Source organism: Sorex araneus, chromosome 1 (assembly GCF_027595985.1).
Source record: "Sorex araneus isolate mSorAra2 chromosome 1, mSorAra2.pri, whole genome shotgun sequence".
In the NCBI taxonomy this organism is placed as follows: Eukaryota; Metazoa; Chordata; class Mammalia; order Eulipotyphla; family Soricidae; genus Sorex; species Sorex araneus.
Genome location: NC_073302.1, coordinates 187,802,666 through 187,829,335, shown reverse-complemented (window position 1 = coordinate 187,829,335; position 26,670 = coordinate 187,802,666). Strand labels below are relative to the sequence as shown.

General features: G+C 38.5%; 1 pseudogene; it reads right to left on the bottom strand.

Moving 5' to 3' along the window:
- Window positions 1–414: 414 nt before the first annotated feature.
- Window positions 415–26,670, bottom strand: part of LOC129402067 (M-phase phosphoprotein 6-like) — a 78,209-nt pseudogene continuing 51,953 nt past the window's right edge.

Sequence of the window (26,670 nt, the reverse complement as noted above, 5' to 3'; positions counted from 1 at the left end):
CAAACCCTTTATTCTTCTGAGGCATGCTTACTGTTGCTGAGTTTACACCACAGAAATTCTCAGGACTGATTGCAAAATGCTGGCATCAACTGGCTTCACATAATTAATAAGGTGAAAATCACATATATGGGTATTATGAATTAATCCAAAATCAGTAACATGAGTGTGTCTGAACAGAAAGAAATCCAAAGTGAGAAATCTTTAAAAGACAACCATGTCCCTAAGAACACAAGAATATCCATAAAAGTCCTTTCTCTGTGTACACTGTTACACAAAGTGTATAGAACATCCATTTTCACATGCGTTTCAAAAACAGCACTTTCCCAATATTATATGCCTCTTTTCAAATAAACATATTAATGACTGAAAGAGAAACAGTCTGACTAAGTTCTCCAAAATGGCAGCTAATTCTCATCAGGCATCTCTGAGCCAGATGGAAGGCACCCATTTATTTAAATATTGAGGTTTTAATAATATTTTCTTTGTTTTAATTGGTTTTGTGTTTCAATTTTTATCTTCATTATTGGCTCAGTCTTTTTTTTTTGTCTAACCCCAAATGTCCTCACCAAGGTCCTTCTAGCCATTTCTTCATTGGACTCATCCAGTTCCACTATTTCATCTTCAACGTCTTATTTGTTCTTAGACTTGATCTGATGCATTAATTTCTCATTTTCAGTATTGAATCCTCTGAATGACATTCTTGCATAGAGACGGTCTTCGTATGATGAGAAAGTGCTCTTCAATTATGAAACTCTCTTTCCCTTTAAGCTCATGCAAATACAGACACAGTGCTCTTCACTAATTCTTTTCTTTTCTTCTTATGGTTGTTTCTTGGTTTCTGAGACCAATCCCCCTTGTATGAATTTCAAGTGTAGCAGGTTCTTGTACAACTTCGTCTTTTTAAAAAATATATTTATTATTTTAGAGCAATACAAAGCTGTTTATGATTGGATTTCATTCATACAGTGTTCCAACACCCACCCCCTCCTCCGTGTGCATTTTCCAGTGTCCCCAGGTTCCTTCCCATCATGACCCCCCACCTCCTGCCAACTACTCATCAGCTTCTCTGATTAGTGATTGATTTCCTTCTTCTTCTTCTTCTTCTTCTTCTTCTTCTTCTTCTTCTTCTTCTTCTTCTTCTTCTTCTTCTTCTTCTTCTTCTTCTTCTTCTTCTTCTTCTTCTTCTTCTTCTTCTTCTTCTTCTTCTTCTTCTTCTTCTTCTTCTTCTTCTTCTTCTTCTTCTTCTTCTTCTTCTTCTTCTTCTTCTTCTTCTTTCTTCTTCCTCTTCTTCTTCTTCCTCTTCTTCTTCCTCTTCTTCTTCTCCTCTCTCTCCCTCCCTCTCTCTCTGTCTCTCTGTCTCTCTCTCTCATTTTGGGCATTGTGGTTTGCAATATTGATACTAAAAGGTTATCAAGAAAATCCCTTTACCTACTTTTAATCCTCAGATCTTGTTCAGCATGACCATTCCCAGCTATTATTGTCATAGTGGTCTCTTCTCTATCTTACCTACACTCAGCCACACACATACAGTTGTTCCAACCCTTGACCAGTCATCCTAATCCCTGTTTGCCCTTGTCTTGGATATCATTCTTCTAATATACATACATATATATGTATACATATATATATGAATGCATTCAACTTCAGCAAACCCAGATTGTTAAAAAATGGGGAATTACAAAAAACCTACATTTGTTTAAGCAATTAAATATCTGTTTATATTATAATTCCTTTAAAAACATGACCTTTCTGAAATCTCTCAGATCATTTTGTGTTTTACTCATTTTAACTGTTCTCAATGAAGAGTTTGCACTATTGATGTTGATTTATACTCCAGGCCAATTGTTCTAATTCAAATGGGAAATTTTATTTCTTAGCTTTTATAGCATTATATGAAAATGCTAGAGATTTGATCACATATTGTCAATATCACTAAATAACAGAATTCAACTACTATTACTTTAACCATACATGTCTTCAAATATTTGATCATGCCACCTGAAAATAATGAGAAAGTTATCATTACTTATCCTTACAGCTCCTTTTGTTTCTCCTGAAAATGTTGCCTGTGAGACTTAGAGAACTATTTTTTTAATTAATTGTCATATTAAAAGTAATTCCTCATTACTATTAAATCAAACATAGTTACTTTTAATTCCTGCTACACTCAATATAGTTTTTCTTTTTTGACTAGCCCTTGCAAGAGTACTTTCAAAATATATTTGTATGGCAAACATTCTGAGGTCTGATTGATTGAGAATATTATGATAATAAAAATGTTAATGATATTTTTGACGGACATAAAATTTCAATAGTTTGCTCTTTCATATTTTAAAATGTTCATCCATGTTATTCTGCCTCTGGAATCTTATTTCTCATTTCATTTCAGGTTATGTTTCTCTGTCTGTCTCTCTGTCTCTTTCTCCGTCTCTCTCTGTCTTTCTCTGTCTCTCTCTCTGTGTTTCTCTCTCGCCTTCCCCACCACTCTCTCTAGCTTACTGGCTTAGAATCTAACCCAGAGATTCACATATACAAGCTATGTGCTTTGTTATTGGGCCACATATCCAGCTGAATACACATTTTATTGTTGACTTGTTTCCAACTTATTTTTATGTAACATGCATAATTTTTTAATTAATTATGTTTGTGGGGGTTAAGTTTATTTTATGTTTTAGGTTTGTTATATATGCATTTCTCCATTGATAATGACTTTTATGTCCAATGTGTTATTAGAGTATTCTGTTAAAATAACAATTTTTTAAAACAGTGTGATTCAGGATGTTTTCTGTGTTTATATTATATTTTATCACCATTACCTTATAAAGATACCAGAATGTCATCAGTACATTCTGGATTGAGAACAAATGTGCACAGTGGTTATCAGGAATAAGTACAAATTTGTTTTGACATACTACCAGATAACTGCTCCAACATACAGCAGGCCATAAAAAAACATCTAAACATAAATCTTAAAATTTATATTTGAGTTAGAAAGAAAGAGCAATGCCAGGGTGAAAATTTCCAACTAAAATATATACAATGAAGAAAACACTGATTTTATTTTGAAGGACACATTCCCTGTTTATGTGCATTATTAAATTTTTTGAAATGCAAAATATGATTAGAAAACAGTCGCCTTAGATTGTAAATTAATATTCCTTAAAGAAAAATAAAGATGATGTGTTTTTGGAATAGGAACTCGAGTCAGTTTGACAAATCATGGGGGGAATTAAATGGTGGATCTCATTGCTCATCGATATGTTCGAGCGGGCACCAGTAACGTCTCTCATTGAGAGACTTATTATTACTGTTTTTGGCAAAATGGTGGATAACAGATAACACTGAATATTTTGCATCTGATTTTCAAAACACATTAGTAATGCTTAAGGGGTGCTCTTTGTTTGATGTTCAGGTGTCAGGCTTACTGGTGTGGGGAACTATGGGATCAAACTTTACCTGAACACTGGCCCTGTATCTCATGACAGAGAGTCAGAGGTAATGTTGAATTTAGCACATATATATTAATTTTCAATGATGTGCACTGAAATGTAAAATGCAGTTTTAATCTAACTACTAATTAATGCATGAATTAAATGATATAGTTTATTTCAATTATTCCAGGAGGAATTTTTCTCTGCCTGAGAGGTTCTTTAGGAGAAATCTGGATAGCTGTTTTCAATTTCTGTGGTGATAAAACAGGGAATATTTGGAAGACAGTTATAGTATTGGAAATGTAGAAGAAATCTTCAAAGATTTCCTTAGTCCCAAATATTTTTCTCTCCAGGATTTAGCCAAAATCTCTCTCCATGAATGCGCTCTCTCTTTCTCTCTCTCTCTCTCTTCTCTGCCTGTCTGTCTCTCAGACACACAGAATTCTAATTGCTTTCATTTCCATAGAACTGTTGAAGATTTCAAATATTTTGTACTGTCTTGCATGCTTCTTTCTCAAATATTTAAATAAAGCTGAAGAAGTGAGCGTATTTCCTTCTAAAAATGTCTCCCCAAGGCATTCTATAAATTACACTGCTGTTAATTGCACCATGACATGAACTTGGAGAAGAGTACAAGTGTGGCAATTCTAGATCAATTTTTCTATGATAATTGTTTTCTACTCTGTGCATATTATGAGTTTAAAATTCAAAGTATACATGAAGTTATATGCAATTTTATTTTTAGTTAGCATTTAGAGCATCAATAGTTTGACTGCCACAAGGAAGGATAACAGATATTTCTTTGTATCCTTTTCCCATTACTTGTATGCCCTAAATTGGCTTGTGTATTAAAAAGGGCTAATTTATTCTAGACTGATATATAAGCCAAGATAATTTACAACATTATTTTACTGGTAGCTTCTATGTGAAAATCCCTTTAGCAATTTAACTAGACATCTAGTGATGTACGACTACTGAGAATGACAAGTTTTTACAAAACTGAAACATATAAGGAAGATAATTATGAAGCTTATATGCATGAAGAATCACAGTTCATCTTTTACTTGAAGGACAATTTACTAGAACTTCAAAGAATCTTGAGACTAAGTGCTAACAGCGCATATCATTATATGCAAAGGTTAGAATTTGAGGAGAGTGACTGAAATTCCTTACAAATTTGAAAAAGGAATGTTATCTTTTCTGTGATAACAAAATGATTCATCTCCCTGAGTGCATTGTGTGTAGAACTGCTGAAATTAATACCTGTGCATATCAGGTTTCTTTTTAGATTTTGTGAACAAAAACTATTTTTTAACCTAGCATAAAACTTTATTTCTCCTAAATAGTAAAAAAACAATACTTACCATTTATTAAACTTTCATACATATAAATTATCAAGTGTTATGTAAAATGAAAATTCTATATAATTATAAAATCAAAAAAGGTGACAAGTAGTACAGCTGGTAGGGAGTTTACCTTGAATGTAGTCAACTTAAATTTGATCCTTGACAACCCATACAATCCTCTGAGCCCCACCAGAAGTCATCCCTAACCACAGAGACTGGAAAAAGGCCTGAGCACTGCTATGTGTCACCCTAAGCGGGGGAAAAAAGAACAAAGAAACTCAAAAACATGAAAAATGAGAACTGGTCTACAAACTGAGCTTATGATGGTGGGGGTGAGAGCAAAGGATAAGTAGTCTGGTGAAAGAAACAGTGGTGGAACTTTGTCTCATGAAATCTATTATTAACAGCACTGTAAATCACTGTGCTGAAAGGAAAACAAGATGTTAGAGTTCCTAAAGGTATGTTTGCAACCTTAGCTTTTATAGCCCCAGCACCAGTCACAAATCTCCATGGACCCAGTAAGGACTTTTATGATTAAGTGATACCATCACTGATGAAAACTATTCTCCCACTGTTATACTTAAATATAAATATGCCCTGTTTTTCTGCACAGAAAATGGCAGCAGCAGCAACATCCACGTGGCGAGAGCCACCTTCTAAGACCCCCAAACAAGAGGTAGGACTTTTCAGTGACGTAGCTTGTAGGCGGTCCTGGGAGGGGGGGGCGTTACTGGCACACCTTCCACCCAGATAAGATCTGGAGCAGCGGCATGAGAAACGGACCCTCTGCAACTAAAGACTATGATCCGAGAGGTCTTCTAACCCATTTTGGCACCCAGAGCGGCTTCTTAAAGAAATGCATCTAGACTGTGAACTGAGCTAAAATATCAGAACTCCAAAACTGCGCGACCACGACACTCAAAGCAATGAAAAGGAATTATTAAATGATGCATTTTCAGCAGGCCTGATTGTTGGGGGGAAATTCCAAACAGTAGTAGTGAGTCATCTGTTGAAATAGTGAATGTATTCAAAGTATAGAGAAAATAAAGTGAAGATCATTAGCTACTTAGGTGGGGAGTGGGTGGAGGAGGGTATATTGGGGTTCTTGGTGGTGGAACATGTGCACTGGTGAAGGGATGGGGTTTAATCAGTATATGACTAAGAGTTAAACCTGAAAGTTTTGCATTTTTTTTCACTGTGATTCAATTAAATAAATAAATAAATATAGCTGGTCAAATACTAGAATATCATAAGCTATAGACTAAAGTTGCATTTGTTAGCAGATACTAAGGGAATATTTATTATTAACAAATTGAAGCTGTTATCATGGAGAGATCATCATAGATAGCTTGTCTTTCTTTAAGCCACACCCGTGTCCTCAGGGGTTATTTCTGGCTCTCTGCTCAAAAGTTAGTCCTATGGGCTCAGAGAACCAAGTGGGATGCCAGAGATATAACCCAGGTTTGCAGACTGCAAAGCAAATGCTGAACCTGCTGGACTGTTGCTCTGGCCCCAGATACATTTTCTTTAAGCAAAAATACCCTTATATTTCCAAAACAAAACAATTCATTAATATGATTCTTATATCATGAAAAATTTAAAAAGTTGTCAAATCACTCATTTACAAATAGTTGTATATTTACACTGAATTTCCTTAAACACATCAATTTTCTAAACCATATATAATGGAAATTAGGCTATAGAAGTATATAATTCATAGTTTAAAGAAATAATTCTTTTGGTTCGACATTAATAGAACTTTAATCACTATTGACATATGTGTTTTATAATTTATTAATTTTCTAAAGTTTTTAAAGGCATCATTTTAGACTAAATTCAACTATTTTATCATCAGAAGTGATTTACATATCAATTTTTATTCTAATATATTTTCACAAATCTTAAGTGATTATGTTATCACTGACATCCCATTGTTCATTGATTTACTCAAGTTGGCACCAGTAACGTCTCTATTACACTGAACCCTGTGATTTTAGCAGCCTCTCCTTACTCATCTTTTCCAATGATTGGAGGCTCTTTCAGGGACAGGGGAATGAGACCTATCGTTACTGTTTTTGGCATATCAAATACTCCACAGGTAGCTTGCCAGGCTCTGCCATGTGGGCAGGATGCTCTCGGTACTTTGCTGGGCTCTCCGAGAGGTATGTATATATCTTTTATTGTAGTTGAATATGAACGTGATATGGGATATGAATGGAATATAAATATGCCATGGGAAGATTGCAAGGCTCTCCTGTGCAGGCAATAGACTCTTACATTTTACAGGTTCTCCAAGAGGGAGAACGAGAACAAGGCTATAAGATGTTGCTTGGAGCTTGGTCTTATAGTCTCTGGATGTTGGCCAAAGGTGGAATTGCAAGTACTGGGGGCAGTTTGTGACTGTGGCTGTCAGGCTACTGGAAAATGTGGGGTCTGGGAGGAGAAGGCCCAGTCCTAATATGAGCAGGCTTGGAGATCTCAGGCCCAGGTCCCACACACCTGGGTTCCTCTTCTGGTCCCTTCATGCGTGAGGCTCATCTGAACATATGGAGAGTGGCCTTGAGCATGGCTCTGGCTGGGTTCTGGAGGTCTTCAGCTGTCAAGGTTCTGCTTAGGGAGAGGAGGGAAAGGCAACCCATCCCCTCTGAGGGGGCCTGGTAAAGACAGCCAGGCACAGGGGGCAAGAGACTCCGCGTCACTCTCTTCCAAAAGCTTGGTCTTATAGTCTCTGGATGTTATGTTATCACCCTAACAAGTGATCGTGTTAGGATACAATGTTCTAAAGACCACACAAAGCAATGAGCTTTGTAGTACAAGATTTTATTTGGCACAAGTCAAGCAAGAATCGAGTTCTTAAAAGCAAAGGATTGAGTATAGAATGCTGACGGGTCAGGGCCATCCCCTCTAGTAGTAGAGCAAGTTCCCCTTTATTCTCACACCCTTTTTATCCCCATTTTCTGCAAGGTACTCAATTATTGGTGATATAGCTAACTTCCTTGGTTGGCCATCTCCAGCTGGTTTGTGATGGGCAAGGGGCTTGTGAAACTCCTATTTGTTGTTAACATCTCTTTCTTAGGACTGATCCACTGCAGCTTTCAACATCTGCTGTGCGTCAGGGTTTTTACCTAACTCTGTAATCCTGACACATGCCTCAAGGCCATGGTCATGGCTGTACAAATTTTACACTAGATAATTTTTGGATGCAAAATGACTGCTACTTAGAAATGGTGGTGTTTATGGTATGCTTAATAATACTTGTCTTATATGGCAGTAGTGGGGAGGGCACCACAATCATATCAGCCATATGCTGGCTAATACATTTGAAATTGCTCTAAGTAAGACCATGCTAAATAATCTGTATGAGAAACACTGGTTGCTCATGTGGTTTATTGTAAAAAACTAAAGCTCGCCGAGGGGTGCGTGCACTCGTGGGCTCTCCGGGCGGTTCTGTCTCACCGCCCATGTTCGGTGCCCCGGAACCACTGTGTGTGCTGTCGGTCAAGGGCAGGCGATGGAAGGAAGAAGGCCAAATTGGTTGCTCTATCAGTTTAATTCATTCTCTCTCTCTGCTTCTCTCCCAGCTCTGGGTCTCTCTCTGGATCTGTGGATCTGGCCCCCCAACTGACTCTTAAAGCCTAGTTAAATCTCCCCAGCACTAGGGGGTTGGGGTGTACACATAGGTGTGGTCACAATCAATAGGGTAAGGTTCCTTTCCCTTAGGGGATGCTTCTCCTAGGACTTAATTCTTTCAGCAGGAGGATCCACCCAAGGGCGGAGTCCCATGAGTGTGTTTCTCTTCTCCTCAGCCAGCAAACATATAAGAATTCATAATATTAATCATTTTGTATGGACACAATAAGAGATGCATTAAAGCTTATGGAATTGCTCTCCTGGGGCCATCACAATCTCAGACTACAGTGCTCAGGCCAGATCAGTCTTTCCTATCCTTAGCAGGGTCCTAGTCTCATCATTACTTTTGGATCATGACAGCATTTGTCTATGATCAAGCTCTTAACTTATAGTTAAGAATTAGGCACTTTGGCCAGGCCCATCTCGATGCCAGGGTAGCACATAACTCACTGCTTGCCCTGGATCCTTCCCGTCCCTCGTGGGAACCCTGCTTTTAGGGTGCTAGGAACTGAGGGCAACTGAGGCTTAAGTGGAGAAAGCAGATGTCCGGAAGGGAATAATATTCGGGGCCAACTAAATCCTAAGTTATAAAAGCATAATATTATCTCTCGTGTCCGTACAAAAAGGACATTGCTTTAAAGTAAATTATTCAAAAGGCACAAGAAGAGGATAAAGGCAATATTAACATATATAATATAAATTCAGCATCCTAAGAAGGTCTGACCTTACAAATTAGCAAGTCAGATTAAGGGAAAGCCTCAGATTAACTCTTTTGGGGAAGAGAGCATAGAGAAGCGATTATAGCTAAACAAAGGGATGGGAGAGATTCGGGAACACCTTGATGGGTGTGACTGGGGTAAGCCTAAACTCCGGGAAAAACCAGGACAAGCTACTCATGGCAAGGGGAGAGGACAAAGTAAAGTCATCCTACAGTTTATATTTATTTACTTTTGGGAATATTATTTGTTGGAACTATTGCAGCAACATGGGAAGATGCCATCCTTGACAACATCGACGAGGAATACATTCGACTGGTTCTGCACCTTTATGACTGTACGAAGAATACTGAGAGAGAGAAAAGCACAGACACCTGTCTTCTAAAACTCTCAAGCTCATTTGTCAACGTGGTTAGGCGCGAGCCTCAGGTAACCACAAGCTACCGTCCAAACTCACAAAGTTATGCAGAGATGCGATAAAGGAAGGCCTCAAAGAGAGTAGAGGAGCAGTGTTGGCCAATGCAGCAGAAGCCGGGAAAAGTATTCACAACACTTTCCTTTCCTTTGCCAACTGCAAGACCAAGATACCTGCCCTGTGACATCCTGATGGATCTATCACATCCTCCAGAGAGGCAATGGAGAGGATTATTCACGACTTCTACTTGGATCTCTTTGAGAGCCATATCCACCTGCTGACATATCAAATTCCACAGGAGGATATGTTGTTCCCAACATTCTCCCTTCTTAAATCCGACATGCCATTTTGTTGGTAAAGACGCGTAACAGCACCTGGTCCGGACAAAGTCAGACCCGAACACCTGAAGAATCTGCTGCCAGTATTCATCAATACACTGGCTCGGCTCTTTACAAGCTACTTCTCTTAATGCAAGGTTCCATCTCAGTGGAAAACCAGTAAGACCATTCTATTGTACAAGAAGGGAGACTATCCACGACATTGGCAACTATCGTCCAATCAGCCTGCTGTCTGTCGTCTACAAGTTGTTCACTCGAATCATCCTGAATAGAATAGGCAGAACACTAGACGAAGGACAACCATGTGAGCAAGCTGGGTTCTGAAGGGGATTCAGCACGATAGACCATATCCACACAGTGACCAAACTCATTGAAGTTTCGTGAGAGTTCAGGATGCCACTCTGCCTAACATTCATCGACTTAAAGAAGGCCTTCGATTCTGTTGAGACTGAGGCGGTCATCAAAGCCGTGGCCAAACAAGGCATTCAAACTCAGTATAAGAAAATCCTCCGTGAGCTGTATTGTGGATTCACCACCAGGATCTCACCATTCTACAAGGAAGTGATCATTGATGTAAAGAGAGGGGTATGGCAGGATGATACCATTTCACCAAAACTCTTCAGTGCCACCCTCGAGAACATCATGCAATGACTGGAATGGGAAGAAATGGGAGTGAAGATAGACAGTTGGCAATTACACCACCTCCCCTTTGCTAATGGCATAGTTCTCATAATGCTAAACATTAGCCAAGCGGCACAAATGCTGGTCAACTTCGACCATGAGTGTGGAAAGGTCAGATTACAGCTGAATTCAACAAGATGATGCTCATGAAAATTGAACTACTCTCTGAAGCTCCATTTGCTCTCAATGGAACGAACATTTCCGAATGCAGCAGCTATGTGTACCTGGGTCGATAAATCAACATGAGGAATGACTTGGCGCCAGAACTGCACAGGGGGAAGAGAGCAGAGTGGAACGCCTTCAAGAGCGTTGAAGAAGTGGTTAAGAGGACGAAGAACCTCCGACTCTGGGCACATCTTTTTGATTCCACCGTTCTTCCTGCACTAACATATGCCTCAAAGACCTGGGCCCTAAGCAAACAGAATAAGAGCAGTATTCGGGTATCCCAAAGATTAATCAAAAGAGCTATGCTAGGAGTACCACATCTCACTCAAGTGAGAGAGGACACTGTAGTTCTGACCTCCATAGACGGTCAAGATTCAGGGACACTGTCTTGTTTGCCAAGGTATCAAAAATCAGATGGGCTGATCATGAAATGTGATTCTGAGATGACAACTGGACTAGAGCTGTTATCGACTGGATTTCAGGGGACATCAGAAGACCTCATGGCCACCCACCAACTAGATGGTAATATTTCTTCATCAAATCCTTGAATGAACAATTTGAGGCTCTTCCTGTGCCTGGAGCAAGCAGATATCATTAAGGTGCACTACCACGCAACAGGGACAAATGGGGACATTACAGGCGCCTGCTTGAGCAAATCAAAGATCAATGGGATGACAAGTGACACAAGTGATAATTGTGGAGATAATACTCAGTGGTATTAGTGGATCCTGCAGTTCTTGGTAATGAGCCTATTGTTTTCTACATGTGAAGCACATTTGAGCCACACCTCAGGCAACCTCAAATTTATATTTAACATATAAAAAATTGCCAGAAATTCAAAATATCATAATTATATCAACAATTTTGGTCATGTTCTATATAAAATAATGTTTAGTTAAAATGTTAGTATTTTAAAACTCATCATCATCATCCCATTGATTGTTGATTTGCTCTAGTGTTCTCAAATAGTCCTAGCCCTGAGATTTTAGTAGCCTCTCTTTACTCGTCCTCCCCAATGGTGCTGCATTGGAGGCACTTTCATGGTCAGGGGAATGAGACCCATCTTTGTTACTGTTTTTGGCATATGAATATGTCTCGGGGAGCTTGTCAGGCTCTCCCATGTGGGCAGGAAATTCTTGGTAGCTTGCTAGGTTCTTTGAGAGGGAGAACTAGGCTATAAGATGTTGTGGCCGTGCGTGTTGGGGAGCTTGCTTTTATAGTCTCTGGATGTTGGCCATTGATGGGATTACATGACGCCTGGGGGCAGTTTGTGGGTGTGACTGCCTAGCTACTAGAGAATGGGGATCTGGGCGGAAGAGGCCCAGACCCGATCTGAGCAGGCTTGGAGAGCTGAGCCCCAGGTCCCGCACACCTGGGTTCCATTGCCACTTCCTTCATGCATGAGGCTCATGCATGAGGCCTCGTGTGTGAAGTTTATATGCACAGGAGGGCAAAAGTCAGTGATAATAAATATGCAAAGAAAAAAAACAATAAAAAAAGTCTAATTCCAGACACAAGGAAGGATAGATACCACCTTGGCCCATAGACAGGAAGGTTCAATCTAAGATTTAAATTTCCCCACCCTTTAAAGTCCCTGAAGGTTGCAGGTCCATGCAAATATCACATAAGGCATACAAACATCACTTAAAAGCTGTGTTTGTAAGTGCCATGTGCATATAGAGGAGATGGTCTGGCTGCTGTACCAAAGTGACTGTGGTCCCCAGGCTAGGGGTTGTTCCCTCTCACTCTGGCATCTTCAAACATGGTCACCATATCCAGGGATGCTACAGAGCCTAACTTTGAAAGTATTTCTCTAGAGTATTAATTAGAGAAAAATATTTCTGTTGGAATATCCACAGTGAGCATGGATGAAACTCAATTTCATTCCACTGAAAATGAGGAAATAATGCTTTTCATAAACTATTTGTTTATTTCATAAACAAAAAATCTTATTCAGTACAACATAAAATTAGTTTTTAGAGTTTTGTCCACCATAAACATACTTTTATTCCAATGAGTAGGACAAAATCAAATTAGTATCAACAACAACATTAACCTTTTCTAAGAAGAGTGCCCCAACTTTTTTCTCTCATAGAAGAGTTTATTATCAAATCCACAACTTCGTAAAAATGAACAATTTTCCAGAATGAGTAATATCCATAAAAATGAAAAATATATATTTTCTTTATACCTCCTTCTCCTTCATAGGAGAGATTCTATTCAGAATTTTTACATAATTAAGCCTTGAGAAATGACAAAAGTATAACATCTTTTTCCATTGTGACACATTATATTATTTTGAAGCTGGCCAAACATATGCAGCAGAATGAGGGGAAGTATCCTTGGGAAGAGGAAGCCCCCGCTTAGTAGCAGAAACACTAGTATTTTGATGAATGATACATATAAACAAATGATATGGAGACTTAGTCAAATGAATAAATATGGAAAAAGATCACCCAACTGTGTCAAAATTGTTTTGTTCTTTGTTAATATGCATATTGAAGCAGCCTGCCTTGGTTGCCATGAAAAATCCCTGTGTGTGAGCCCCAGTGTATATAAAAAAGGAAGGCCTCATGGAAACAACTAAATACGCCCCAAACTGCTCAATGCCAGCTGTACCACACACTTCCTCCCGTCTCTACCTCCCTAAATGTGGATGTGGTTCTCTCTGTGATTTCCACACCTGTTCTCCTTAGCTGGGACACTCAATCCCTGTTTCATTCAATCAAGGTCTCAAGGTTCTTGATCCATAAGAACAAGAGTATGTCTCACCTCACCTCACTGCCTATTGGCCCGTTAGAGGAGAGCTAAAGAAAATAAAGGTTCCCTAAGCCTGTGCTGGGCAGACCTGACTCTACAGCCCAGTCTCTGTTGTGTCTCTTTGACTGGTGTACACCAAAGTAAGTACTTTTTTTGTGTTTTTCCAGACATCTGGTAATTTGCTAAATTTTTTTGCCAGGCCTTCATTTTAGGCCTTCAGGGCCCAGGTCCGTATTATCCCCTTCACCTAATATCATTAATTTCCACTGTTCTAATGTTCTAAAAAAGCAAAGATAAAAATTGGTCAAAATAAAGTTCAGTTAAGGAGAGGCAAGTTTTACTTTAAAATTGAGGGCTCATAGGAAGAGTCATAGCATGATTGCTGTCAGTCACGACACAGTGATATTATCAAATTATTGGGCAAGTGCGCCATAGACAGAAGAATTATATTGTCAGTGCTACATGGTGTTAAATTGAAAGTTTCAGCTGGAATCTGTGATATAATAGAGATAAGAGATCAAGGTGAAATGGTAGTTTATAGAGGAAGTAAGGTGGAACTATGAAATAACTCTCGAATCCTCTAATGTCTTGTATCAAAGATACAGAGAACATTTAAAACACATTTCATGGGAGAAAAGCAATATAAAATGAAACTCTTGAAAGAGTACTACTTTATTATGCATTTAAACATTCCAAGAAGAGATAGATTAGTAGGTGCCCATCACGTCAAATTTAGTGAGAAAGGTATCACTGAGTCAGTTCAAAAGGAGTACTCCTTATCTCCTACATTTTGTTGGGGCACATATGGCTGTGCTCAGAACTTCTGGTTCTGTGCTCAAGAATCACTCCTGGTGGTTCTCAGGAAACCTTATGGGGTTCCAGAGATTGAATCCTGGTCAGAAGAATGCAAGACAAACACCCTGCTGTCTGTTCAATCTATCCAGCCCTCTTTTGTTCTATGTTTAAAGGGACTTTGTGATCATAATGATTTGTAAGTCTGATTTGTAAATATGGAAAATTGAAAACCAGACCCTACCGCTATTGAAATATATTGATAAAGTGTAAGCAGATAGGTATATAGAGAAAACAGAAAGGAAAGCAAAAGAGAAACAAGAGAGAAATGAGAGATAAATGCTTTAGGAAACAGTACTATCAACCATCCAGCAAATTGAATTTATTTTGGACAAAAATGAGTCATTTAATATTTCATATTTGATCCCTAAAGGTCGCAGACAATAAGGAAACATGAAAGCAGACGCTAGAAGAAAATAATATTTATTGCCCATGAAGCAGAATTGCAGTTGGAATTGAATAGCAGACAATTCTACAAATTCCCAAAATATCTTGCATGACAATCAAGTTGAAGCCCTTCCTTAAGCCATAATAAGCTCATTTTATATTACTATACATCAAAGAATCCTTTAAATCTCCTTATATTCTATCCATGTTCTTAAACTCAGCAAGGTCCAAATTCATGATAAGGAAGTGAAAGGACAATAAAACTGCTCATAGATTTTATCACATCTCACCAGAGCAGAAAATATGTTTTATACAAATATGGCTGGCCAGGGACAATAGAAAAGACTAAATTCTAATCCAAGATCATGGTTATGGTTAATTAATAAAATCATGAATATTAATACTTAATTGACCTATTTCATTTTTTAAGGGGAAATATAAGATTCATAATTCATCCCAAAGCTTTCATACACTTCATTAAAAAAATATTCTCAGACTGAGAGCTAGTGCAGGACTTAAGGCATTTGCCTTGCGTGTAGCCAACTGGATCCAACTCCAATACCTCACACAGCTCGCAAAGCACTGCTAGGAGGAGTCCCTGAGCATCGAGTCTGGATTAAGTCCTAAGCACAACTAGGGTTGAAAAAACTAAAATCTATCTACCACTTTTTTCTACCAAAAGGTTAGTGAGAAACAATGATAAAGTTGTTTTCTGTTTATAATCATACTTATAAGTCATGCTTGTCCAACGTGTTGATTGAAATGGAAAATAAAATTCCTCCAGGGCATTGAAATTCACATTTAACTTTGCAAGTAAGAAGAAAACAAAATACAAAAAAAACCACCACATTTTAATAACAAAATAGTTTTTCTCACCATGGTTGATCTCTGATCTTTTCTTTTTTTTTTTTTTAATAAAACCCTGACTGACAAACATTGATAACAGAAAATTTAAATTCTTCAAACAAAACAATCCAAAGTCTACCAAGTACAACCATGGTGTTTGCAAAATCTCTGGTCATCAGGGATATTTAATAGAGAAGGAAATAAACTTAGAACAGGGGAACAGAACCTCATAGAAGCCTTCAGAATAAAATATTGTTTTTAGCAGGTATGTATCTATTGTATGGTTTCATAGCAATCATAAAATTTTGAAAAATGGTAAAGAACAGGTTTCACATGTGATTGTTAAAATAAAACCTTTGAATACTGATTGAAGCTCAGCTAATCATTCCTTCATATCTTAGAGGTTATAAGAACCAACAAACTTTTTGGCATCTCATTTCAAAAATAACAAATGTGTCATTAAAGCAGTGCTATAAATTCAAGTTTATTGATGGTTCTACCATACAGTGGTAAGAAAAACTATAAATATTACTTACATTCATATTGCTAACTTCAAAGTCCCACTCAGAAGAAAATAAATCACTCAGTTTGTAGATGATAATCAAGAATGGACAAGAGAATTACATTTCCTCTGAAATAAAACTTTAACTTAAAAAAGTTCTTCCAGCCTTTTCTGTAATTTACCTCCAGACCACCTCACCTCACTCTCCTTGCTTTTGATCAACTATTTTTCCTTTTCTAATTAATTTGTCATATTATCTTCTTTCCTCTAATTGTTGCTGTGTCATATTTTCTATAATCAGTATACTATCCCTTTATATTTTTTCATCAGGAATCTCATTCATTACTTTCGATTTTAGTATCTTCTATACTTTATCATCATCATTATCCCCCTGATTGTCGATTTTCTCAAGCGGTCTTAGTAACGTCTCCATTCGTCCTAGCCCTGAGATTTTAGTAGCCTCTCTTTACTCGTCCTTTCCAATGGTGCCACATTGGAGGCTCTTTCAGGGTCAAGGGAATGAGACCCATCATTGTTACTGTTTTTGGCATATGAATACTCCACAGCGACCTTCCCAGGCTCTCCTATGTGGGCAGGAAACTGTCAGTAGCTTGCCAGGTTCTCTGAGAGGGAAAACTAGATTATCAGATGTCGAGTGGTCACTTCTGGGGGTTTGGTTTTATAGTCTCTGGATGTTGGCCATCAGTGGGATTACAGGTTGCTGGGGTCAGTCCCTGGGTGTGACTGCCTAGCTACTGTAAAATAGGAAATCTGGGCTGGAGAAGGCCCAGTCCCGATCCTGGCAGGCTTGGAAAATTCAGCCCCGGGTCCCAAACATCTGGGATCCTCTTATAGTTCCTTCATGCATGACGCTCATCTGAACCTGTGGAAAGGGGCCTTGAGCATGGCTGTGGCTGGGTTCCGGAGGTCTTCGGGTCTTTGGCTTGGGATGGGGAGAGAAACTCAACGCACTCCCTCTGAGGGGCCCCGGTGAAGACAGCCAGGCGCAGGGGCAAAAGACTATGCTATCTTCTATACTTATCACTGTCAATTAGTTTACATTTTTGGCTGTGCTTCTGAAATATTATATTATTTATCTCAGGAGGTGTTTGACATTCTCAGATGAAAAACAATTTTCCAAATAAACTAATAAGGGCAAATATGCCTCTCTCTCCCCAAATACAGCCTTTCTACCTGGTGTCTCCCCTTACATAAATGCTCACTTAAAGCTTCCTGTCATCCTTGAAGCATTTCTGTGCTTGCATCAAGTGCATCAGTACAGTCTCCTGCCTTCCTGTTACAAGTTCCAATGATGTTCATTTGTTACCTGGACTACAGCTATGAATTACCCACCACTTATTTCAAATCTTTACTAGATATCATCTTTCTCTACATGAAATCTAAATAACAAATGCTAGGTGATAGCACAGCAGTTGGGCATTCGACTTTCATGAGGCTGACCCGAGTTCGATTCCTCTGCCCCTCCCACAGAGCCTGGCAAGCTACTGAGAGTATCGAGCCTTCGTGGCAGAACCTGGCAAGCTACTCGTGCGTATTGGATATGTCAAAAACAGTAACAATAAGTCTCTCAATGAGAGACATTACTGGTGCCCGCTCGAACAAATTGATGCGCAATGGGATGACAGTGACAGTAAAATGTGCACAAGCTAGAAAATTTCATATATAATCAAAATAATCGTGAAGAAAAAATGATGGAAAGTGGAACTTTTTATCATATTTCCCAGTATTTTATAATATAATAATATTATATAATATAAAATTGCTATATTAAAAATCTATAGCAATCAAAACACTGTGGTGCTGGAATAAAAGTAGACTCTCAGACCAAGGAAACAGAACTCAAAGCATTGGTTTAAGTCCTTAAATGTACGAACATTTAGTAACAACAAAGGAACTAGGAGCTAGTGGATTAAGGACTATTTCTTCAACAGATGGTGTTGAGAAAACACTATGTATGTGAAGCTATATTGCTGATTTACATAATCCAAAAGTTAATTAAAATGGACAAATACCTTAAAATTAGTCCAGATTCATAAAATATTTAAAGAAAAACTCATGGAGAATTTTTTGTGATACTGACTACAGTTGTCTCCAATTATTAGACTCTAGTGAAAGAGAAAAGCAAAAAGAAATTAATGAGCCTATATGAAATTACAATGATTTTGACTTCAAGATAATATATAACTAAAATTTTAAAAACTACTGCCCTAATGGGATAAATTACTTGGAAACAACAGAATAAGAATCAAGAAATACAAAGTGCCTACAAAGCTCAACACCAACAAAACCACACCCTATCAAATAATGGGTAGAGTACTGAATGGAAACTTTTCAAAGATGACATGCAGATTATTAACAGAAGAATAAATAGTTTATGGTAACTATATATCAGGAAAATGTACATAAAATTATAATAAAATATCAGTCTCACCACTTAGAAAAGGTCTATATTAAAATGGACTGGAAACAATGAGTTTTAGTGAATTTTTTTTTTAATTGAACCATCGTGAGAACAGTTACAAAGCTTTCACGTTTAAGTCTGAGGCATACAATGATCAAATACCCATCTCTTCACCAATGCACATGTTCCACCACCAAGAACCCCAAGATAGCCCCATCCCACCCCACCCTGCCTGTATAACAGATGATTTTCACTTTACTCTCTCTTTACTTTGATTACATTCAATTTTCGACAGAAAACCCACTATTATTTTTTTGAATTTTCCCCTAACAATCAGACCTACCGAAAGGCATCATTAGATCATTTGTTTTGTTTTTTATGTCTTTTTTAAAGATTTTATTAACTTATTTATGAAAATTGTATTGAATCACCATGAGATAGTTACTAACTTTCATGTTTGTTTTCTATTGGTGATAATGAAGAGTATATGATGTCACAGAACTGTGACAGCAGTTGTGTGGTTTTGGGATTCTGGTATTTTAGTAATTAAATCCAGAGGTATTTCTGCCAGCAGCCTCTGTGTTCCGAGATTGGTTTGTGTGCCTCTGGGATCATGGCTGTTCAGGAGCAGAGGAGCCATTTGTGGGAGGCCACTCAGTGTCTCGTCTGGGCAAGGAGCAGGGCTGGTTCCAGCACCCCCCCCCCATCGCGAGATTCCCCATGTGTCCCATCACTGAAAGTGTATTCATATCCAAAATACAGTAACAGATGTATACATACTCCTCAAAGAGCCCAGCAAGCTATCGAGAGTATCCGTGAGTATCCCTCCCATGGCAAGCTACCCGTGGCATTTTCAATATGCAAAAAACAGTAACAATAGTTTTCATTCCCCTGACTATGAAAGAGCCTCCAATCGTTGGGAAAGATGAGTAAGAAGAAGCTGCTAAAATCTCAGGGCTGGAAGGAATAAAGATGTTACTGGTGCCCGCTCAAGTAAATGGACAAACAATGGGATGACATTGATACAGTGACAATGAATATATTTTATGCTAATGATATATTGTACATCAATATGTGTGGTACTAGATTGAAAATATAATATGCAGTAGGGGACTGACCTATTTTTACTAATTTTTAAAGACATAATTTTATTTTGTTGTTTTTCATTTCACTAAATTAGTAATATAAAATCTGAATATTTCAAGTGACCTTTGTCAGTTTTCATCTACTAAACACATACCATCATTGAGTATATAGCTTTTGTACTACACACATCATCATCATCATCATCATCCCATTGATCGTTAATTTTCTTGAGCAATTAATGTCTCCATTCATCCTAGCTCTGAGATTTTAGAAGCCTCTGTTTACTTATCCTTCCCAATGGTGCCACAATGGGTTCAGAGGTCTTTGGCTGCAGGGGCTCTGCTCAGGGTGGGGAGGGAAACTCAACCCTTCCCCTCTGAGGGGCCCCGATAAGGACAGCCAGGTGTGGGGGCAAGAGACTCTGCATCGCTTTCTTCATACATACATACATACATACATACATACATACATACATACGTGCAAACAAATGAGATGATCTATAGAAGTTGACAATATACTATAAAATTTATTTTATCTCTCAGAAAATTATGTTGATATAAGTCAGCAAGCATCAAAAATATGATGAAATTTTCTAGTCTATAAACAATAAAGTAACTCCAAACTGCAATTTTTAGGAGCCACTAAATGAAACAAAAAATATATATACTCAACAGTAAACAATTTTATAAAGAACATGGAATACTTACATAAATGATGGAAAATAACTATGATTGTTTGGTTGATTTGACTGTCATGTCATAGAATGATTCCATGGTAATTTTATATAATTTTTGTTACCTGTGTCAGTCACTCTCTAAATGATTCACAAATAAAGTAATGCTTCTTAAATATAAGTCAGAGTTTTCAAAATATTAGATATTTTTGCCAATATTTTTTTCTATGAAGTTATTGTTGCTACTGCTGTGGCAATAGGCACCATGGCTTCCTTGGGGACTACAAAGTGCCAGGAATAGAATCCTGGCACACACGGGACATTAGCTGTCCCCAGCATGATTAATTTTACATAATAGGACATTTCCAGTAGAACATAATGGTAAAAACATATTCCATGAAATGGAAATGTACAATTGTGTATTCACAAAATAAATAAGTGAGCATGGCAGCAGTGGCGACCTCACTTGCCTGCCACATGCGTTTGGTGGCAATAAGCTGTGTCTCTGCCCCACCTGCAGCCACCACCAACAGACACTTGAACGAGGGAACAGGGATGCCAGCTGGTTGGTGACCATTTCTGTTTATTCCATTCTCCCCATGCTCGTGTCCCAGTCTCACTAAGCTCCCCGTTACAGTCTCACAATGCCCCTCGTTCTTGTCTCCTCCTGTCCCCTATCTTGTCTCTTGGTGCAACTTGTCACAGCCTTGGTCTTGTGCCCAACCTCCAAGCATTGGGGAAGCAACTACACCAGGTGAGGTAGCACAGTCGACATAAGAAAGCCTTCCTTCTGAAGGAAGGAAGCTTTTAAGACAAAGATCTCCTACACCTAGGAAATCTGCTCAAAGACAAAATACCACCTAGTGGTGTGTTTCTCCTTTCCTTGGTCAACAACCATGTTAGATTTACTTACCTTTAAATAATCTTTCTAGTCATTTTGTATGGACACAGTAAGAGATACATTAAGCTTGTAGGGTGGCTTTTCTGGGGACTATAGACCCCAGAGTACAGTGCTCAGGCCAGATTAGGCTTTCCTAAACCTAGCAGGGTCCTTTTTTTCAAATACCAAGCAATTATTTGGTACTTCTCAATATTCATCACCTATATCCCTGATTATCATCTCAGAGGGCCTTAAAATACTTCCTAAATAAGTTCCTAGCTAATTCCAAATTTCAAAAACTACCAATGAATAAAAGCAGCTATTCAAGCCAAAGCTAACGGACCTCACTCTCAAAAAGTATTGCTTGAACTTGCAAATAAATAATAGAGGAACATCAGAGAGGGACATGTTCTAGAGGCAGTAGAGAAGAAATTGATCACCACTGACCAAGCCCATTCCGAATCCTTTTTCACAACCAGAAGTGAACTTCAAGGCCCCTTTCCCATACTACCACAGCAATATGAAGAAACAGCGAAAATCCCGGCCACAAGGGGAGGACGAAGAAAAGAGTCTTGATGCATCAGTAGACCTTACCTACAAACTGGAGCTCTCCAATAAAGAATTCAGAGCTGAAATCCTCAAGATGTTCAATCAACTCAATCGAAAGTTTGACAAGGTATTCGTTACATTAAAGGAGGAACTCACAGAAACGATACAACAGACAGCTGAAAAATTACGGGAAGAAATGAGAACAGAAAGAAAAAACCTACAGAAGGAAATGTCACAAATAAAGGATTCGGTAGATGAATTAAAAAACTCAGTGGGTGCCCTCAACAATAGAATGACTACAGCAGAAAACAGAATCAGTGAGCTTGAAGATCAGCTCCAGGCAGCCTAAGGGCAACAACAATCAATGGGGAGAGACCTCAAAATAGCTCTAAGGAGAATTAGAGTACTAGGGGATGAATTCAAGAAGAACAACATTAGAATCATTGGACTACCAGAAGGACAGGGAACCAACCCCAATGAAAAAGCCACAGTCAAAAAAAATCATTGCTGAAAAGTTCCTAGAGCTGGACAATGTAGACATCCAGATTCAAGGAGCCAGAAGGGTACCAGCTAAAAGAGACCCTAACAGAAAAAGTCCAAGACATATCATAGTTAGGATGATGGACGTAACAGATAGAGACACATTACTGCAAGCCGCAAGATCGAAGAAGGAAATCACATACAATGGAGCACCCCTTAGGTTCACAGCAGACCTATCAGAGGAAACCCTTCAAGCTCGAAGGCAGTGGTGGGATATAGTGAAAAAACTCAATGAAATGAATGCCTCACCAAGAATACTTTATTCGGCCAAACTCTCATTCAAAATCGAAGGAATTATACACTATTTTGGGGATAAACAACAACTCAGGAACTTCATAGACTCTAAACCAAACCTAAAAGAAGGTCTAAAGGGGCTACTATAAGACAAGAAAAACCCTTACAAGCACAACAAACATTTATAGAAAGATGGCACAAAACCCTATGACAATAATCTCTCTCAAAGTCAATGGTCTTAATAAACCAATTAAGAGAAACAGACTGGCAAAATGGATTCAGAGACTCAACCCAACATTCTGCTGCCTGCAAGAAACACATCTGAATAGCCAGAACAAACACAGACTCAAAGTCAAAGGATGGAAAACAATTCTGCAAGAAAACAACTCCCTCAAGAAAGCTAGGGTGGCTTTACTAGTATCAGACAACATAGACTTCAGGTTGAAAAAGATTAGAAGGAATAGTGAAGGCCACATTTTATTAATCAAGGGATATGTACAGCAGGAAGAAATCATACTCTTAAACGTGTATGCACCCAATGAGGGGCTAGCTAAATACCTACAACAGCTGCTAACAGACCTTAAGAAGGACATTGTGGGCAACACAATAGTAGTTGGAGACTTCAACACCGCCCTATCACCTCTGGACAAATCAAGAAGATTAAAACTCACAAAGGAAATAATGGCTTTGAAGGAAAAAATAGAAGAGAGAGGGCTAATAGATCTATACAGGGCTCTATATCCAAAAAAAAAAAAGGGGAATACACATTCTTTTCCAGTGCACATGGAACATTTTCCAGAATAGACCATGCGCTAGGCCACGCAACATACCTCAAGAGAATCAACAAAATAGACATTGTACCAGCTATTTTTTCAGACCATTATGTACTGAAAATAGAAGTTAATCATGGACAGATGCAGAAAAATAAATCAAACTCCTGGAAATTAAATAGCTAGATGTTGAACAATGAGAGGGTCAGGAAGGAAATCAAAAGGTACCTGGAAACAAATGAGAATGAAGACACGAGCTACCAGAACCTGTGGGACTCAGCTAAAGCCATTTTAAGGGGAAAATTTATAGCTCTGCAAGCATATCTCAGGAAGGTAGAAAGGGCCCGCATAAATAACTTGACTTCACAGCTCAAGACCTTAGAAAAGGACCAACAAAAGGAGCTTAAACTGGGCAGAAGGAAAGAGATAATAAAACTTAGAGCAGAAATTAACAACATGGAAACCCAAAAGACAATTCTAAAGATCAATGAAACCAAGAGCTGGTTCTTTGAGAAAATAAATAACATTGATAAACCACTAGCAAGACTCACAATGAAAGAGAGAGAGAGAACACTTATAAGTCGAATCAAAAATGAAAAGGGTGACATCGCAAGAGAAACCAATGAAATTCAAAAGATCATCAGAGACTACTTTGAAAATCTGTATGCCATGAAACAAGATAACCTAGAAGAAATGGATAAATTCTTGGATTTCTATAATCTCCCAAGGATGAACCAAGAAGACCTGGAGTTCCTGAATAGTCATATTAACATCAAGGAAATTGAAACGGTAATCAAAAGTCTTCCCAAAAACAAAAGCCCAGGCCCAGACAGATTCACTAGCGAATTCTTCCAAACATTTAAAGAGGACCTATTGCCAATTCTTCTCAAGCTTTTCCAGAAAATTGAAGAAACAGAAACCCTTCCAAACAGTTTCTATGAGGCTCACATCTCCCTAATACCAAAAGCAAGCAATGACACCACAAAAAAAGAAAACTACAGGGCAATATTCCTGATGAAAACAGATGCGAAGATTCTCAACAAAATATTAGCAATCAGAATTCAACAACTCATCAAAAAGATCATACACCACGACCAAGTGGGATTTATCCCGGGGATGGAAGAATGGTTTAACATTCGGAAATCAATCAACACAATCCATCATATCAACCAAGGAAAAGATAAAAATCATATAATCATATCACTAGATGCAGAGAAAGCATTTGACAAGATCCAGCACCCGTTTATGCTTGCCAAAATGGGTATAGAAGGGACCTTCCTCAATATAGTCAAAGCCATCTACCAAAAGCCTACGGCAAGCATCATCCTCAATGGGGAAAAAATAAGACCCTTCCCTCTGAGAACAGGGACAAGACAAGGAAGCCCACTCTCTCCTCTTCTGTTCAATATAGTACTGGAAGTACTTGCAATAGCGATTAGGCAAGAAAAAGATATTAAGGGCATTCAGGTAGGAAAGGAAGAAATCAAGCTCTCACTATTCGCTGATGATATGATACTAAAACTAGAGAACCCTAAAACCTCTATCAAGAAACTCCTAGAAACAATAGACTAGTATAGTAAAGTTGCCAGCTATAAAATCAATACCCAAAAGTCCATGGCTCTCCTATATGCAAATAGTGAGAGAGAAGAAAGCAACATGATAAAAGCTATCCCGTTCACAATTGTGCCTCAAAAAAATCAAATACCTCGGAATCAGCTTAACTAAGGAGGTAAAGGACTTGTATAATGAAAACTACAAAACGCTACTTCAGGAAATAAAAGAAGAGGAAATGGAAAAATATCCCCTGCTCATGGATTGGAAGAATTAATATTGTCAAAATGGCAATTCTCCCCAAAGCATTGTACAAATTCAATGCGATCCCTATAAGGATACCCTTGTCATTCTTCAAAGAAATGGAGCAAGCACTCCTGAAATTCATATGGAGCAATAAGCCCCCACAAACAGCTAAAGCAATTCTTGGGAAAAAGAAAATGGGAGGAATCAACCTCCCCAACTTCCAACTCTACTACAAAGCGGTAGTCGCTAAAACAGCTTGGTACTAGAACAAAGGCAGAGCGGCAGACCAATGGAATAGGGTTGAATACTCTGACACATCCCCCCAAATATATGACCATCTAATCTTTAATATGGGAGCCAAAAAGGGGAAGTGGAGCAAGGAAAGCATGTTTAACAAATTGTGCTGGCAAAACTGGACAGCTACATGCAAAAAAATGGGCTTAGACCTCCACCTATCACCATGTACAAAAGTCAGATCAAAATGGATTAAGGACCTCAACATAAGACCAGAATCCCTAAGGTACATTGAAGACAAGGTCGGCAAAACCCTCCACGACATTGAAGCCAAAGGTATCTTCAAAGCTGACACGCCACTGGCCAAACAAGTGAAAAGAGAGATAAATAAATGGGACTATCTCAAACTAAGAAGCTTCTGCAGCTCAAGAGAAACAGTGACCAAAGTACAAAGACAATCTACAGAATAGGAAAGGATATTTACGCAGTACCCATCCAATAAAGGTTTGATAACAAGAATATACAATGCACTGGTTGAACACCACAAGAAGAAAACTGCCAACCCGGTCAAAAAATGGGGTTATGAAATGAACAGAAACTTTCCTAAAGAAGAAATCCAAATGGCTCAGAGGCACATGAGAAAATGTTCCACATCATGAATCATCAGGGAAATGCAGATCAAAACAACCATGAGATATCATCTCACACCACAGAGACTGGCCCACATCCCAAAAAACATAAACAACCGGTGTTGGCGTGGATGCAGGGAGAAAGGGACTCTTCTTCACTGCTGGTGGGAATGCCGACTGGTTCAGCCCTTTTGGCAAACAATATGGAAGATTCTAAAAAAATTAGAAATTGAGCTTCCATTTGACCCAGTAATACCACTCCTGGGAATATATCCCAGAGAGGCAAAAAGGTATAGTACAGATGGCATCTGTATTTCTATGTTCATTGCAGCACTGTTTACAGTAGCCAGAATCTGGAAAAAAACAGAGTGCCCGAAAACAGATGACTGGTTAAAGAAACTCTGGTACATCTACACAATGGAATACTATGTAGCTGTCAGAAAACATGAAGTCATGAAATTTGCATACAAGTGGATCAACATGGAAAGTATCATGCTGAGTGAAATGAGTCAGAAAGAAAGAGACAGACAGAAAGATTGCACTCATATGTGGAATATAATGTAACTGAGAAGTACAAGTTGGCAACGATGCAACTTCTGGCAGATATTTCTCTGGACTTAGTTACTAAAATACTAAAATACAGAAACCCAAAACCGAGAGGCCACTAAGTGTGTTCACTCGACCTCATACCTCTTCATCCTCAGCAATGGAAAACAAATTGTCTAATGTTTCCTTTTCAGCAGGCCTGACTTTAGGGGAGAGGCTCTCCAAACAATAATAGTGAGTT